We start from the raw sequence: 13,530 nt of genomic DNA, 5'->3' as shown, positions 1-13,530 counted from the left end.
CTGCCAAATTTATATTTGGTCTCTGTAAGACCCCAATTTTGACCCTAAGATCCCTCATGCAATTTCATCATAAGCATTAGCATTGGGATCATACCTTGGCATCCTCCTTACCCCTCTTTCATTGGGTTTGTTTTGGGAGAGATCACCAAGCACTATGTGATTGTATCATACTTGTATATTATCATTTTACTAACCAAAATACCAAAAATATGTCTTTGTATTGGCCTAACTCTTTTGTAGGTAGGGCATGCTCTCCATTGATCTATCAAGTTCATATCTAGGGTTTAGGACCCTCATGACAAAGAGCACAACCATGAATTGATCCAAGAATGGTTATGAGCATCATGTATGAGTTCCATTTATTCCTACATGTTATATTGATCAAGTTTTCTTCAAGAGTTTGAGGGTGATTTTCCCTGGAAACCCTAGTTTGATTGAGTATCTTGAGTAACTTCTCCAACAAGCTATCTCACCAATTGATCAAATATCTCAAGGTACACTTCAAAATTCATCATCTTATTCATATATGATCTACCATGAGCCAAAAAAGTCCAAATAATTGAAGGTTAGCAAGTTGGTTGATGGTGGTTGGCCAAATGAATTCATTTGATCAAAACTGGGTCTCCATAGACCCTATCTCCTACAATTTTCACCATATGAAAATTATTCCAAGAGAAAAGTTACTCTAAATGACATTACAAACAACTTTCATGTTGATACATATAGCTAGTTTTTCTTGGAAAATCATTTTCTATGTTGAAACATTATAGGTCATTTTGTCTAAACCCTAATTTGAAAGTCAATTTCCCAAGGCCATAACTTGCTCAATTTTTATGAGATGAAAGATTTCAAAGTTGCACAATCAAATTCAAGATGTCTACTTCAACTTTGATTTTTTTAGTGAAAGCAAATTCAACTTTTATGAGCATGTGATATGAGGTTACATTATATGTCATTTTTGACCTATACCATTGAACAAGTGATTTTTCCAAACTTCAAAAATGCATAACTCTATCATTCCAAATCTAAATGACATGAAATTTGTGACCATTTTTAAGGTATTTTAAATTGATACAACTTTTATGAATACACTTTTTTCATTTGAAGCTCACATAAAAAGTTAAGCAAGGTGGAATATTGAGATATATAGCTTGACACTTAGAAAAATTTTCAACATGTTGAAATTTCCAAACTTCCACCTAAAAATTCTCCATGTTCCAAGCTCCAAATGAAAAAATGTTGAACATCAAACTTGTTCCCCTTGATCCAAGCTTTCCAAGGAACCCAAGTTCATGCATTTTGGATGAGGTTTGCTAGGTCTACGCATGGCTTTAACAGAGCTGCATCTTTGGCAAGAATCAAGCTTCAAAACTTCAGTTCCCTTTGCCTTGCCAGTCAAGCTTCCATTCAGACTTCATTTGGATTGATTTTGGACCTTTTTGCATTGCATCATGGGCCTGCACATGCCCATGCACTCGTGCCATCAACATTGCTAAAATTAGACAAAATTTGAAGTGTGCAAATATCATTCATTCATGCTATAAATACATGCTCTTTGTGCTCATTTGAATCAGACCTTGCGCGCCAGCTTTGCCCCCCATTGAAACCCTCACATTCTAAAGGAAAACCTGATAAATTTCAACTTGAAATTTGAGTTTGAATCTCAACTGTTGGAGATTCAAGAACTCCAGGATCCAAAGCCTTGCAACCTCTCTAATCACTTCCTGCTAGCTTCTCAAGTGTGTTCAGATCGTGTTTGGAGCAAGCAACATCAAGAATTACATAGCATTGAAGGTAATTTTTAGAAAACTTCATCTCTTCGATTCTCTCTTAATTCTACTTAATTCTCTTGGATCTTTGGTTGTCTGAAGTCTTACCAATGTAGGCAAGAAGATTGAGTTGCTTAGAGGTCAGTCGAAGCAACTCAGTTGACACACCTCAAAAATCAACTCCTCATATCTTTCTATATATGTGGAGTTAGTTAAAATTGAGGTCAGATTCGTGCTCTACACCATTTTTCCTTTCAGATCATGTCCTCTTTTTTTATTTGAGTGATGGTTGAGGGTGGACCAAATTGGTGAGGTCCACCGGAGAAGAAGACCATAGCTACAACTCCGGCCGTGCGTTGGCACGTCTCCCAGCCACATGATCTTGCCATTTTGTTTTAATCTGAGGCGTTGGTTGTGATTACCACGCGTGTGGTGCGCTGACTAGGTTCCATCATGGAACGTGCGTTGTAGTCCACTTGATCTGCCACCTGAATTAATGAGGGAGATCAAGTGGCTCTCGTTTTTTGTTATTTTCTGATTTTCATTTTAATCCTTTTATTTTCATTAATTCATATTAATTTCAATATTGATAAAAAAATGAGAGTTTCACCAAAAAATTTCAAATAATTTCCTCTTTCATATTCTGAATTAAAATTATTTTTTGGATCATTATTAATATTTTTCACGATTTAATTGATTTTGTGATTAATTTTAATTGTTTAAAAATACTTTTAAGTCTTTAAAAATTCTTAAATTTTTTCTCCAAGGTCCTTTGACCTTATTTGACCTATGATAAATCTCATGGTCATTTATTTGGTGTTTTGATGAGGTTTTAGGAATTTGACAAACCATATTTAATTTAAATGCCTTATTTTAGTATTTTTAATTTGAATAAATGCCAAATAATTTTGTTGATCAATTGTGATGACTTGTTTGAGTTTGACTCTTGTTGTTGGGCCTTGGTCAAGATTGATTGGACTTTGTCAAGTTAATATCATTGGATTTAGGGGATTGATGGAATGTACATTCCATCTCCCAAAATGAATGGATGATATTAATTTGGTAAAAGTCCTCCTTTGACCAATTTGAGTTTTGATTCATTCCCCTCCCTCTTCATATCATTCCCCTTCTTTATGCATCCATCTCATTTAGCCTATGATATCTCAAAGTCCAAAGGCTAGTTGATTGAAAAATCAACATAAGTATGGATGAGATTAGGCCACATCTTTTGCATATTCTCGTTGTGTGTGGTATGTTTCATGAGCATAGTCCATTATACTATGTCTCTAACATGCATTAACACCAAAATTTTATTGCCCGACCTCAAATAGTTATGACTTCTACATAAGTCCAATTACGATTTCTTAACATAGCGCTAAATTTGTGACACAAAAGGCATAACATTCTAGTTAGTGGGATTGTAAGTCTCCCCTCTTTCATGATATTGTGTGGAAACTTGGCCTTTTTTCCTTCCTTTGGAAGATGTCTTGGCTCAAGGATCCATGCTTGTGATAAGTGGGTTGAGTGTTCTCCAAAGAATAACTAAAAAATGAAAAGCAAAAGCAAAACAATACTAACTTCTAACTCATTAACAACTAACTTTTAATTTCAATCCATTTTTTTTAATGTCATTTAATTATAGCCTTTATTCATTTTCCATTGTTCATATCATTCTAATTGTTTATGTTAATGCAATTTTCACTTTGTCCACTTGGACCATATTGTGTGATATATCTTGTTTGTGTATACTTTGCTTGTTTGTGTGGTCTTTGACCATTAATTTACATAATAATAACAAAAACCCTAAAAAACTTTTGTGTGGACTGTTGGCTTGATCTTAGACAAATGGACTTAGAACTTAGGCAACATTCTTATGCTAAAGGACTTGGTCAATGCCAACTTTCTGTGAAACCAAGTGCTTGCAATTTGAAACTTCATCTGATACATCATTCAAGATCTTTCTGAGTTCATCTGCAACATGATCAATGTGAAGCTATTATTTTGAACCTGTGACTTGTGGAATTGATCTGCTACATGGGATAATTTTGAAGAAGATCATAGAATGACTAAAGCTTGGATGTGGCTATCTTTATTTGATGCCTTTGCTCTTCAAGATAATATAATTGTGCATTTGTGTGTTGCTTGATTCTAAATGTTCAAGGGAATTCTGGATTTCTATTGACATTCTTGTCTATTGGATTGCTACCCATTTGGTCAGATATTTTCAACTCTTAACTTTTAATTTTGTGTATAGGATTAGTCTCTTCATCTTCTCCCCATTTCTTTAATTTCAAAATATCTCCCTCCCTTTTCAAAATCTTCTTTGATTGAACTTGTTTTGTTTTAAACTTTGACCATTTTGCAAAAAGATAGAAACTTTGGCCTTATGCCATTGTATTTTCAAACTACTTTTCTTAAATCAAATTTATAAATAAACTTAACTATACTTGACTTAAACTTTCAGAAAAGCCAAAAAGAACTAACTCATTCAAACCCTTTTTAGGCCTTTGTGCCTTTCAAACTTAATTTTTTGTTAAAAACAATGCATCCACTTTGAAATTTATATCACGAACTACAAGGTTTTGATGCCTCATTTTTATGTTGGTACGTAGGCACAAGTCCGAAGGTCTTGTCAAACACAAAAATATAATTAATGAATTCTTTTCTTATCCCCCCATTCTATTTGTTTGTAAACATCATTTTTTTGTACCAAATACATATGCTCACAAAAAGGGCTCCCTAGGAGTACCTAGGACACTTTGGGTGCTAACACATTCCCTCTGTGTAACCAACCCCCTTACCTGTAATCTCTGATATTTTATTAGTTTTGATTTGAAAACATCTTACTTTTTGGGTTTTATTCACACTTTTTCCCTTTTTCCTTGGAACCAATAAAAGCGTGGTGGAAACTATTGTTATTTGATGTCTTTCTTATCCATAGCTTGATGATCATGAATTTACCACTACAAAAATTAAGTGGCGATTCTGCTGGGGAGTAGTCTCCAGTGGGTTTAGCCTACTTTTTGTGTGTGTGTGTGTGTGTATATATATATATATATATATATATATATATATATATATATATATATATATATATATATATATTTGTATATATATGATGTTTGTATATATGTATGTGTGATATAATCTGCTTGTTGTGCTTGGTGATCTCTGAGTGGTGAGATAAGTTCTAACCCGAACTTGAGTGCAATTAAGATAGGAGGATGGTATAGTCATGTTCGACTTGTGTTGAGTAGTCCTTAACAAGTTGGCTTGAGATCCATCTGCTCAGTGGAGACTCTTTTGGATTTCGAAATGTCACACAAGTATTTGTGGTTAAGCATTGCTATCTCTAATTTGGGTCCGAGAAGCTGAGGATCATAGAACATTTACCCCCTCTTGGCCTATTTAGGACGTAGCGCGGAGATTGTTCAGGTGTAGACTTGATAACAGTTGTTACGCGATACTACACTCAGACGAGTTTCTCTTGAGAATATTATGGGTCGATGAGTCGGTCATCTTAACCTGTAATATTCGATAGATGGAATTAACTCTGGGAACTTTTTAGAACATGATCTATAGGTTTTTATCCTTAGTTCACTCCTTTGGGATGGTTCTTACCTAGACCCCATGCTCGTGATTTACAACAAACCCTTGATTCTTGGTTGATCCAATTAAGTCTTGTCAATATCAATGGAACTTGGGTGTTGATAAGGTGTAAACCATAATCCACCAAAATGGATGATTGATCTTGACAATGACTTGATTCATTCCTTGACCTTTTTTTGCCTTGTGTGTGATCCATTATTTGTGATTTTTGCATCATGCATTCATGCGCATCATAACATTCATCACACGAAAAATTTCAAGGAGCTGAGGTATTATTTGCAAATATTTTCAGACCATGGATTGTGGACGAAGGAACACTAACAAGTACAATTTCAGATGTCCAAATTTGAAAGAGTTAATGAAGCTAGCATCTTTTGTATTAGATCCCTTGGACTTCAAACAACGACATGAGAAGCTTCTGTCCATCAATGTCTACTGTTGTGGTGAATTCTCTAATGTGCCTCTCATTAGTACACAAGGAGGAATTAACTACAACTCTGCTTTGGCTCGTCGTCAACTTGGGTTCCCCTTGAGAGACAAACCTAATAACACTTTGTTAGAAGGTCTTTTCTATCAAGAGTGTAAAGATCCCCAATATTTGAAGCAGAAGATTGTGCATGCTTGGCATAATTTGCATAGGAAAGGAAGATCCGAGCTTGGTCCACGCAATTGTGTAGCTTTGAAAGCTTACACTCTTTAGGTGAAGAATAGAGCTTTGGAGTTGAAGATGCCTTATCCTTATGAAAGACCTATGTCTATGGTTATGGTTGAGCCATTAACTCTCCCTGACCAAGATGTAGAGGAGTTGGAAGACGCGCTCGTCAAGATGAAGCAAGAGATGGACACGTGGGATGAGTGTTTCTGTGCTTTGAGCAAGAAGCATGAAGAGTTGTAGTTGGAGTCTAAGGACAAAGATGCACTTATTTAGCTACTTGAAGATCGAGTGACGAAGAGACACAGAGAGCCAGAGGTTTCATCTTCTAGCATGCCTCAGCCTTCCGTTGCTTGGAAGAAGATTATTGATCAGCTTGTCCTCGAGAAGACTCAGATGAAGGCTTCTTTTGAGACCGAGATCCATCGCATTCGAAGGAAGTACGCGCGTTCAGCCAGATCTTCTGAAGTTGTTAGGGATCCTTAGGATGACTAGTTTCCTTTTCTCTTGTATTTTTTTATTTGGTTTCTAAAATTATACTCAGTGTAATCCTTCCAATTATATAAATGAAAAAGATATTTTTGGTCATATAAAAATTATTGCAATTGTTGATATATATGTTTGCAAATGATATAGTAAGTTCCTTGAAAACAAAAATAAATAAACAAGCATTGCGTTTCATGCATCATTTGCATAAGCAGGTTTCTCTTTCGCCAGATGTCTCATTGGTGTTTCTTTTATGCTTCAGCCAAGCTGACTCGTCGGTATAACACCCGCGCCAATCACTTCAAAATTATGGAGCATCTAGAGAAAGAGAACAGAGAGCTGAAGGACGAGATCGCCCGCCTGACTGCCATGATGAAGTCGGTTTTTGCTGCGAGGACTGTTATTTCAGAGGTGGCTACCTCTACCATGCCTGCTGCTACCGTTCATTTCGCGCCCACTATGTCTGCTGGATTCCCGTGGGGAATGCCGTCTAACTTTATGCCTGAAGGCTTTGCGCCTATTTTTGCTTCCATGCCGGCATCTAGCGCGGTCATGACTATGCCACCTCCCACTGTGCACACCTTACCTCGTGTAGAGGACACCATTTATCACTCTGAGCCGTCTGAGGGTCCGAATGTCTACGAGAAAATGGATGAAATGAAAGATCAGTTTCTTGAGCCGCGCAAGGAATTGAAGATGCTAAGGGGTAAGGACTTGTTTGGAAAGAGTGCTGCTGAGTTGTGTTTAGTGCCCAACGTCAAGATCCCGGTGAAGTTCAAAGTGCCTGACTTTGAAAAGTATAAAGCGAATACTTGTCCACTCAGTCATCTAGTGATTTATGCTCACAAGATGTCTGTTCAGATCGACAATGATCAACTGTTGATTCATTATTTCCAGGACAGTTTGACCGGTGTTGCGGTCCATTGGTATACAGGGTTGGATAGTGCAAGCATTCTCACTTTCAATGACCTGGGAGAGACTTTTGTCAAGCAGTATAAGTACAACGTGGATATGGCGCCTGATAGAGACCATCTGAGGTCTATGTCTCAGAAGGATAAAGAGACATTTAAAGAGTACGTGCAAAGATGGAGGGAATTGGCTGCTCAGATCACTTCTCCTTTGGAGGAAAAAGAGATGACAAAGTTCTTTCTGAAAACTCTGAGTTCATTTTATCATGAACGAATGATTGCTAGTTCCCCTAGTGAATTTACCGAAATGGTAAACATGGGGATGAGGCTTGAGGAAGGAGTCCGAGAGGGACGTTTGTCGAAAGATGAAGTATCGTCGAGTAAGATATATAGTAGCAATTTTAGGAAGAAAAAGGATAATAAAGTGAATGTAATAAGCAGTGGGAGGCAGAGGAGGCCTTAGATCAGAAGATCAGAAGGAATCCACCATCCCGTCAACACCATCATCAAGTATCTTCAGTTATCCCTATGTTTTCTAATCAACAATCAACACCAGTTCAACAACCACAACGTCAACAACAACAACCGCAACAACGAACAAACACCTACAACAACAACAATACCAACAACAATCACCATCAATAAAACTTTGAGAGGAATAAGGTCTCTTTCGACCTGATTCCTATGTCTTATGCAGAATTATACCCGTCTTTGGTTCTCAAGAACCTGATCCAACCAAGAAACCCGCCGCAGATTCCAGAACCACTCCCATGGTAGTACAAGCCTGAGCTCCGTTGTGCTTTTCATCAAGGAGCACCCAGACATGATATCGAGAACTGTTATCTGCTCAAGTATGAGGTTCAAAAGCTGATGAAGAGTGGAATGGTGTCCTTCGAGGACCGTGCGCCGAATGTGAAAGCAAATCCATTGCCCGCCCATGGGAACTCTTATGTGAATAATGGTGGATGGTTGTCCTGGCGAGTTTAAATTTTTTGATGTGCATTTTATCAGGAGGTCCTTGGTGACGATGCATAAGGACATTTGTATGGTGAGTGATTGTGAGCATGACCATGATGGTTGTTCCATTTGCAGTGTCAACCTGAGAGGTTGTGAAGTTGTGAAAAGGGACATCCAACGACTGATGGATGAAGGCATGATTCAAATTGTTCAATCCCTTCATGTAGATGACGACTTAAATGTCATAGTGCCCATTTTCAAGCAGCCAGAGAGATTGGTAATTGTAGCGAGGTATCCGTTACCATTAGAGATATTGACTAAATCCAAGGTAAATCATACAAGTCGAGTCGCCACCGTACTTCTATTTATCCAAAGGAATGGTTAGAAAGCGAACAAAAACCTAAAAGTTTTAACAAAAACTAGTAAAAGAGAAACAGAGATCTGGGTAAGGGGGTTGGTTATGTAATGGGAAGGTGTTAGGCACCCAAAACATCCTAGGTACTCCTAGGGAGCCCTTTTCATACTTGTGGTAAGGTTGTTGTTTTGTGAAAATTTGTTTGTGCAAACATGATTGAAGAGATGAGAAGAGAATATACAAGTTATTTATATTTTTGTGTTTGGATGGATAAACCCATTGCCTACGTACCATCTTAAAAAAGATTAGGATCAAAACCTCGTAGTTCGGGGTAAAAATCTCAAAACAAGTTGGTGAATTGATTGGTCCAAAAGCCTTAAGGTCTTTTGTTATCAAAGGGAGAAAACTCAACCTAAAAACCACAAATCCACCATGTGAGGATAGCTTCAACATGCTAGTGAGGGGTTAACCCTATAATAAGCATGGAAGACTCATTGTCCATCACTAAGGATATATGTGAGTATTACATCTATCACAAAGATAACTCAAACCTAATAACTAAAGGTTATGAAAAAGTTTGGATTAGAAGGTGGCCATTAAAACCACAAAAACACATTTGAATGGGTTATATTTACCAATTAGAAGTATATACAAAATGGTCAAAGTGGACTTAAAGATTCAATTTAAAATAAGTGTTGTGAAAAGAGAGTTTGAAAGTCAAAAGCATAAGGCTTAGGTTTCTAATGTTGAAAACAAGTTTTAGATGTTTGCACAAAAGTTTTGGCTTGGGTTAGAGTGGAGAGAAGAAGAAGAAGGGCTAAGATCCTAAGCAAAGCAAAAAGGGGAGAGATAAAGAAACAAAACCACAATGGAGTTCCTCTCTTGAGATCATATTGATGATCCAAGTAGCTCCCATCCTTTGGAATAAACAATCACAAAGTATAAGTTCAAGCAATCATCAATCAAAGTGAACTCTTGGAAAGACTCCTCAATGCATCTTGGATCTCTCTCTCTTAGAAGCTCATGGTAATGGTTTCCCAAATAAGCTCAAGTTGGAACTCCTAGCACAAGAAAACACACATCAAAAGGTTCTATAATACAATCAAAGAATGAACAAGAGGGAGTTAGAATATGGTCCTTTCATTGTTCATCTTCAAGCTTAAGCATTCTAAAGGATCAATGCCTAGTTGCTCTTCAAACTCCATTTGCTTGGGTAAGGTCCTAAAATCTAAGTCCATTTTGTCCAATTCTTTGCATTTGGTTCACAATAATCAAACAAAACACAAACACAATAGTATATACACAAGTATGTGCTCAAGTGAGCAAAAGAAATATTGCATTAACATAAACATGTGCTCAAGTGAGCAAAAGGCAAATTGTATTAACATAAACATGTGCTCAAGTGAGCAAAGGGAAAAACAATTGGATAATATGTGCAAGAATAGTAAATTTCATAAAAGTAAAAAGCAAAAAGTAAATGTTAATTGTTAATGGTTAGTGTTAGTAGTTAGTGTGCCATAAGGCAAATTTAGCGCTATGTTAAGCAATTGTAATTGGACTTATGTAGAAGTCACAACTATCTGAGGCCGGTCAATAATAATGTAGGCAACAACACAAATTAGAAGTCTTGATTAGTGAACCAAGTTCCAACAACTTGCCATGCCAAAAAGAAGAAGAGAATTGATCTTGTATTGGTTTAAGTCTTTTGCATGATTTAGGAAACAACCTATCCTTAATGCCAAGCCATTCACTTGGTCAATTAATCAAGATGAATTAGATTTGAATCAAGGAAGATTAAGTCTCCCTAATTAATGCTAACTTATCAACCTTCAACTCATTGATCAAAGAGAAAGAAGAAGAAGAAGAAAGAGATGAATAATGGAAAAGGAAATGGAAAGAATAAAGTGCATAAGGTGAAATAAAATGTACCAATCCATGTGTATTGACCAAATGATATTGAAAGTCAAAGTCAAACCATAAGAAATCAGAAATGGAATGAAGATTGGAGGTCAAATAATAAGCAAAATATTTTTGGCATTTTTAATATTAAAATAAACTTGAATTAAAAATAAAAGAAAGGTCAAACTTCAAAATCACTTCAAATCAACCTTGAAAGGTCCAAGTAATTTATCCCAAGTTCAATAAGGTCAAACAAAGTTTGACAAAAAATTTCAGCATTTTTGAAAGTCAGAAACTATTTTTAATCAACTAAAAATGAATAAAAATAACCTAATTGAATTAAAATCTCAAATAAATCTCAAATCAATTATAAAATTGCTGAGAATATTTTTCATAGATCCGTCATCATTCAAATAGGTTAGGAAAATATTTTTGTATTTTTTGAATATCAAAAACTATTTAAAATGAATTAAAAATAACCAGAAAAGAGAAAATTCACAAAAAATATCAAATTTCAAAATAAAAAAAATTAAAAATCAGAATTAGAAACTAGAAATTATTTGGAGAAGAATGCAATTGGTCCCATAATTGTTGGATTAAAAATGAGAGAGTTATGAATTTTTGAAATAAAAAGGAATTAAAGAAAATAAAATCAGAAATTAAAAAAAAGTGGAAAATCAGGAAGCGTTGGATCACGTTCATTAATTGACGTGGCCAATCTGATGGTCCTGAAGCGCGCGCTCATGGTGAACCTTGGTCAAACGCGTCACACAAAGAATTAAAAAAAGTCATAATATCCAAAGGCTGAGATTGAATCTGGAGATGAGATCCAACGATCCAGATTTAAACTGGCAATGGACGGCCACCGGAGCCACCTTCTTCTCCAGTGAGCTTCCAAATTCCGGCCAGATTTGCAGGTTTTCAAACCTTCACCATTTTGCACGATCCTTATACCAAAATGAAGCTGGGGTGATGTACATCACCCCTGTAACCTTGAATCACACTCAAGATTCCTATAGGTTGAGAAATCTGAGGTGGAAGATTCAGGTATGAAAAATGCAGATCAAAGAAAAACAAAATTGAAGCTACCACTAGCTTGCCTCTCAAGTGAGGACTTCAGAAAACACTTTGGCCAGGCAAATAGATCAAAGAAATGAGAGATTCGAAGCAAATACCAGTTGAAGAACAAACTTGAATTCTGGAGATTTGAGTTCGATTCCTTGCTTTCTTTGCCAAAACAGAAGATCAATGAGCTGAAGGATGAAGGTTTAGAAGCTTTAGATCCAAGGATTCAACCAGATGTAGTAGAATTTTGGATCTGAAAAATTTGAAGAAAAGTGAAATAGCTTCTTTGGTAATGGTTATGAATTCAGTTGTGCAGCATCTCAGGCGCCATTAGGTTAAATTTCAAGTGAAGCAAGCAAGTGTATTTATAGCAAGAGCTGATGCAATGCATGATCAAACTCGTGTGCATGTGAATTGGGTCCTCCATGCATGGGCCTGTACAGGCGCATGTGAGGCCCAAAACTTGGTGCAAATGCAAGCTGAAATGAATGTGAGATGGTTTGGACGTGTAGCTTGGAGTGAATTAGCTTGTGTGATGAATTTCAACATGTTATGCATAATCATGCCTAAAACTTCTCCTCTTTGAAAATGCCATTTGCCATATCCAAACATGATCATGTGAGTAATGGTTGGAAAGGTTTTGATGTAAGGAACAATTGTTATCTTGGGAAAAAATCCAACTGGGGTGTGGAAATTGGTGAAATTGGAGTTTAAAGTGCAAGGTGCAAAACATGTAAAGGCAAAGTTTCTAAGTTTGGCCAATGTTCAAGCCCTTCTGTTTTGATGATGCAAGCCTCAAATGAAAACACATCAACAATCAAAGTTGTAGATCTTTTCAAGACAATCAAAATGGACTTAAATTTTGAATCATTTGGATTTTTTATGAAAGAGTTATGGGCACTTGAAGTTGGACTTTTTTGCCTTTTAATGCATTTGACTCAAAAGGACCTATAATGTCTTGCATTATCACATGTATTTCCTTTGAGATTTTGAAATTTTGTTCAACATAACATTTTAAGTAGACATCTTAAGAATTCCAATGAATTTGATCCCACCTTAAAATCATGAAAAATAAATGAGTTATGTCCTTGGGAAGTTGACCCAAAATTAGGGTTTCAATCAAAATGACCTATAATGTATTGGAATGGGAGATGACCTTCCAAGCTTCAAATCAATTTTTAATGAACATGAAAGTTGTTCATATTGTCCTTAAGAACATTGTTTCTTTTGGAATCATCTCCATTTGACCAACACATAAAAAGTTAGGCCTCAGTGCATTTCAAAATAGTCAGATGAATTGACTGATCAACTTCTCAAGTCCATGACTCATATCTTGATGAATTGATGATTGAGGACACTCAAATAAGTTCAAATATGCATGAAATGATGAATTAAAGAACTTCCCTTGATTGCATTTGACCATGGGCTGAGGTTGCTTCATGAGCAAGGCATTGTGGTGCACAGATGAATTAGGGTTTCTCTGGGGAACAAACCTTAAACCCTTTGACTTGCTTTGATCAAAATGATGAATTAAGATGCTAGGGAGGCATATTTGATGGATGAGAGCTTTGGGAACCATTACCATGCTTGCTTTCATCTCCTCTTGGCCATATCCTTGTACTAATGATCTCCTTGAAGCTTTTGACCTTGTAATTGCTCAAGCTACAAACAAAAGATGTTAGTGACATATTTTTGTGCTTTTGGTTAGTAAACAAAATGAGAAAAGCAATGATATACAATTCAAACATGCTTGGTGATCTCCAACCACTCACAAGAGGTCCCACTCAAAGGCAAAAGGAACCAAGATGCTAATGATCCTTGAGGAAATGC

This window comes from Lathyrus oleraceus, chromosome 7 (genome assembly GCF_024323335.1).
Source record: "Lathyrus oleraceus cultivar Zhongwan6 chromosome 7, CAAS_Psat_ZW6_1.0, whole genome shotgun sequence".
NCBI classification, from domain to species: Eukaryota; Viridiplantae; Streptophyta; class Magnoliopsida; order Fabales; family Fabaceae; genus Lathyrus; species Lathyrus oleraceus.
Note: the sequence above shows the minus strand (reverse complement) of the source record.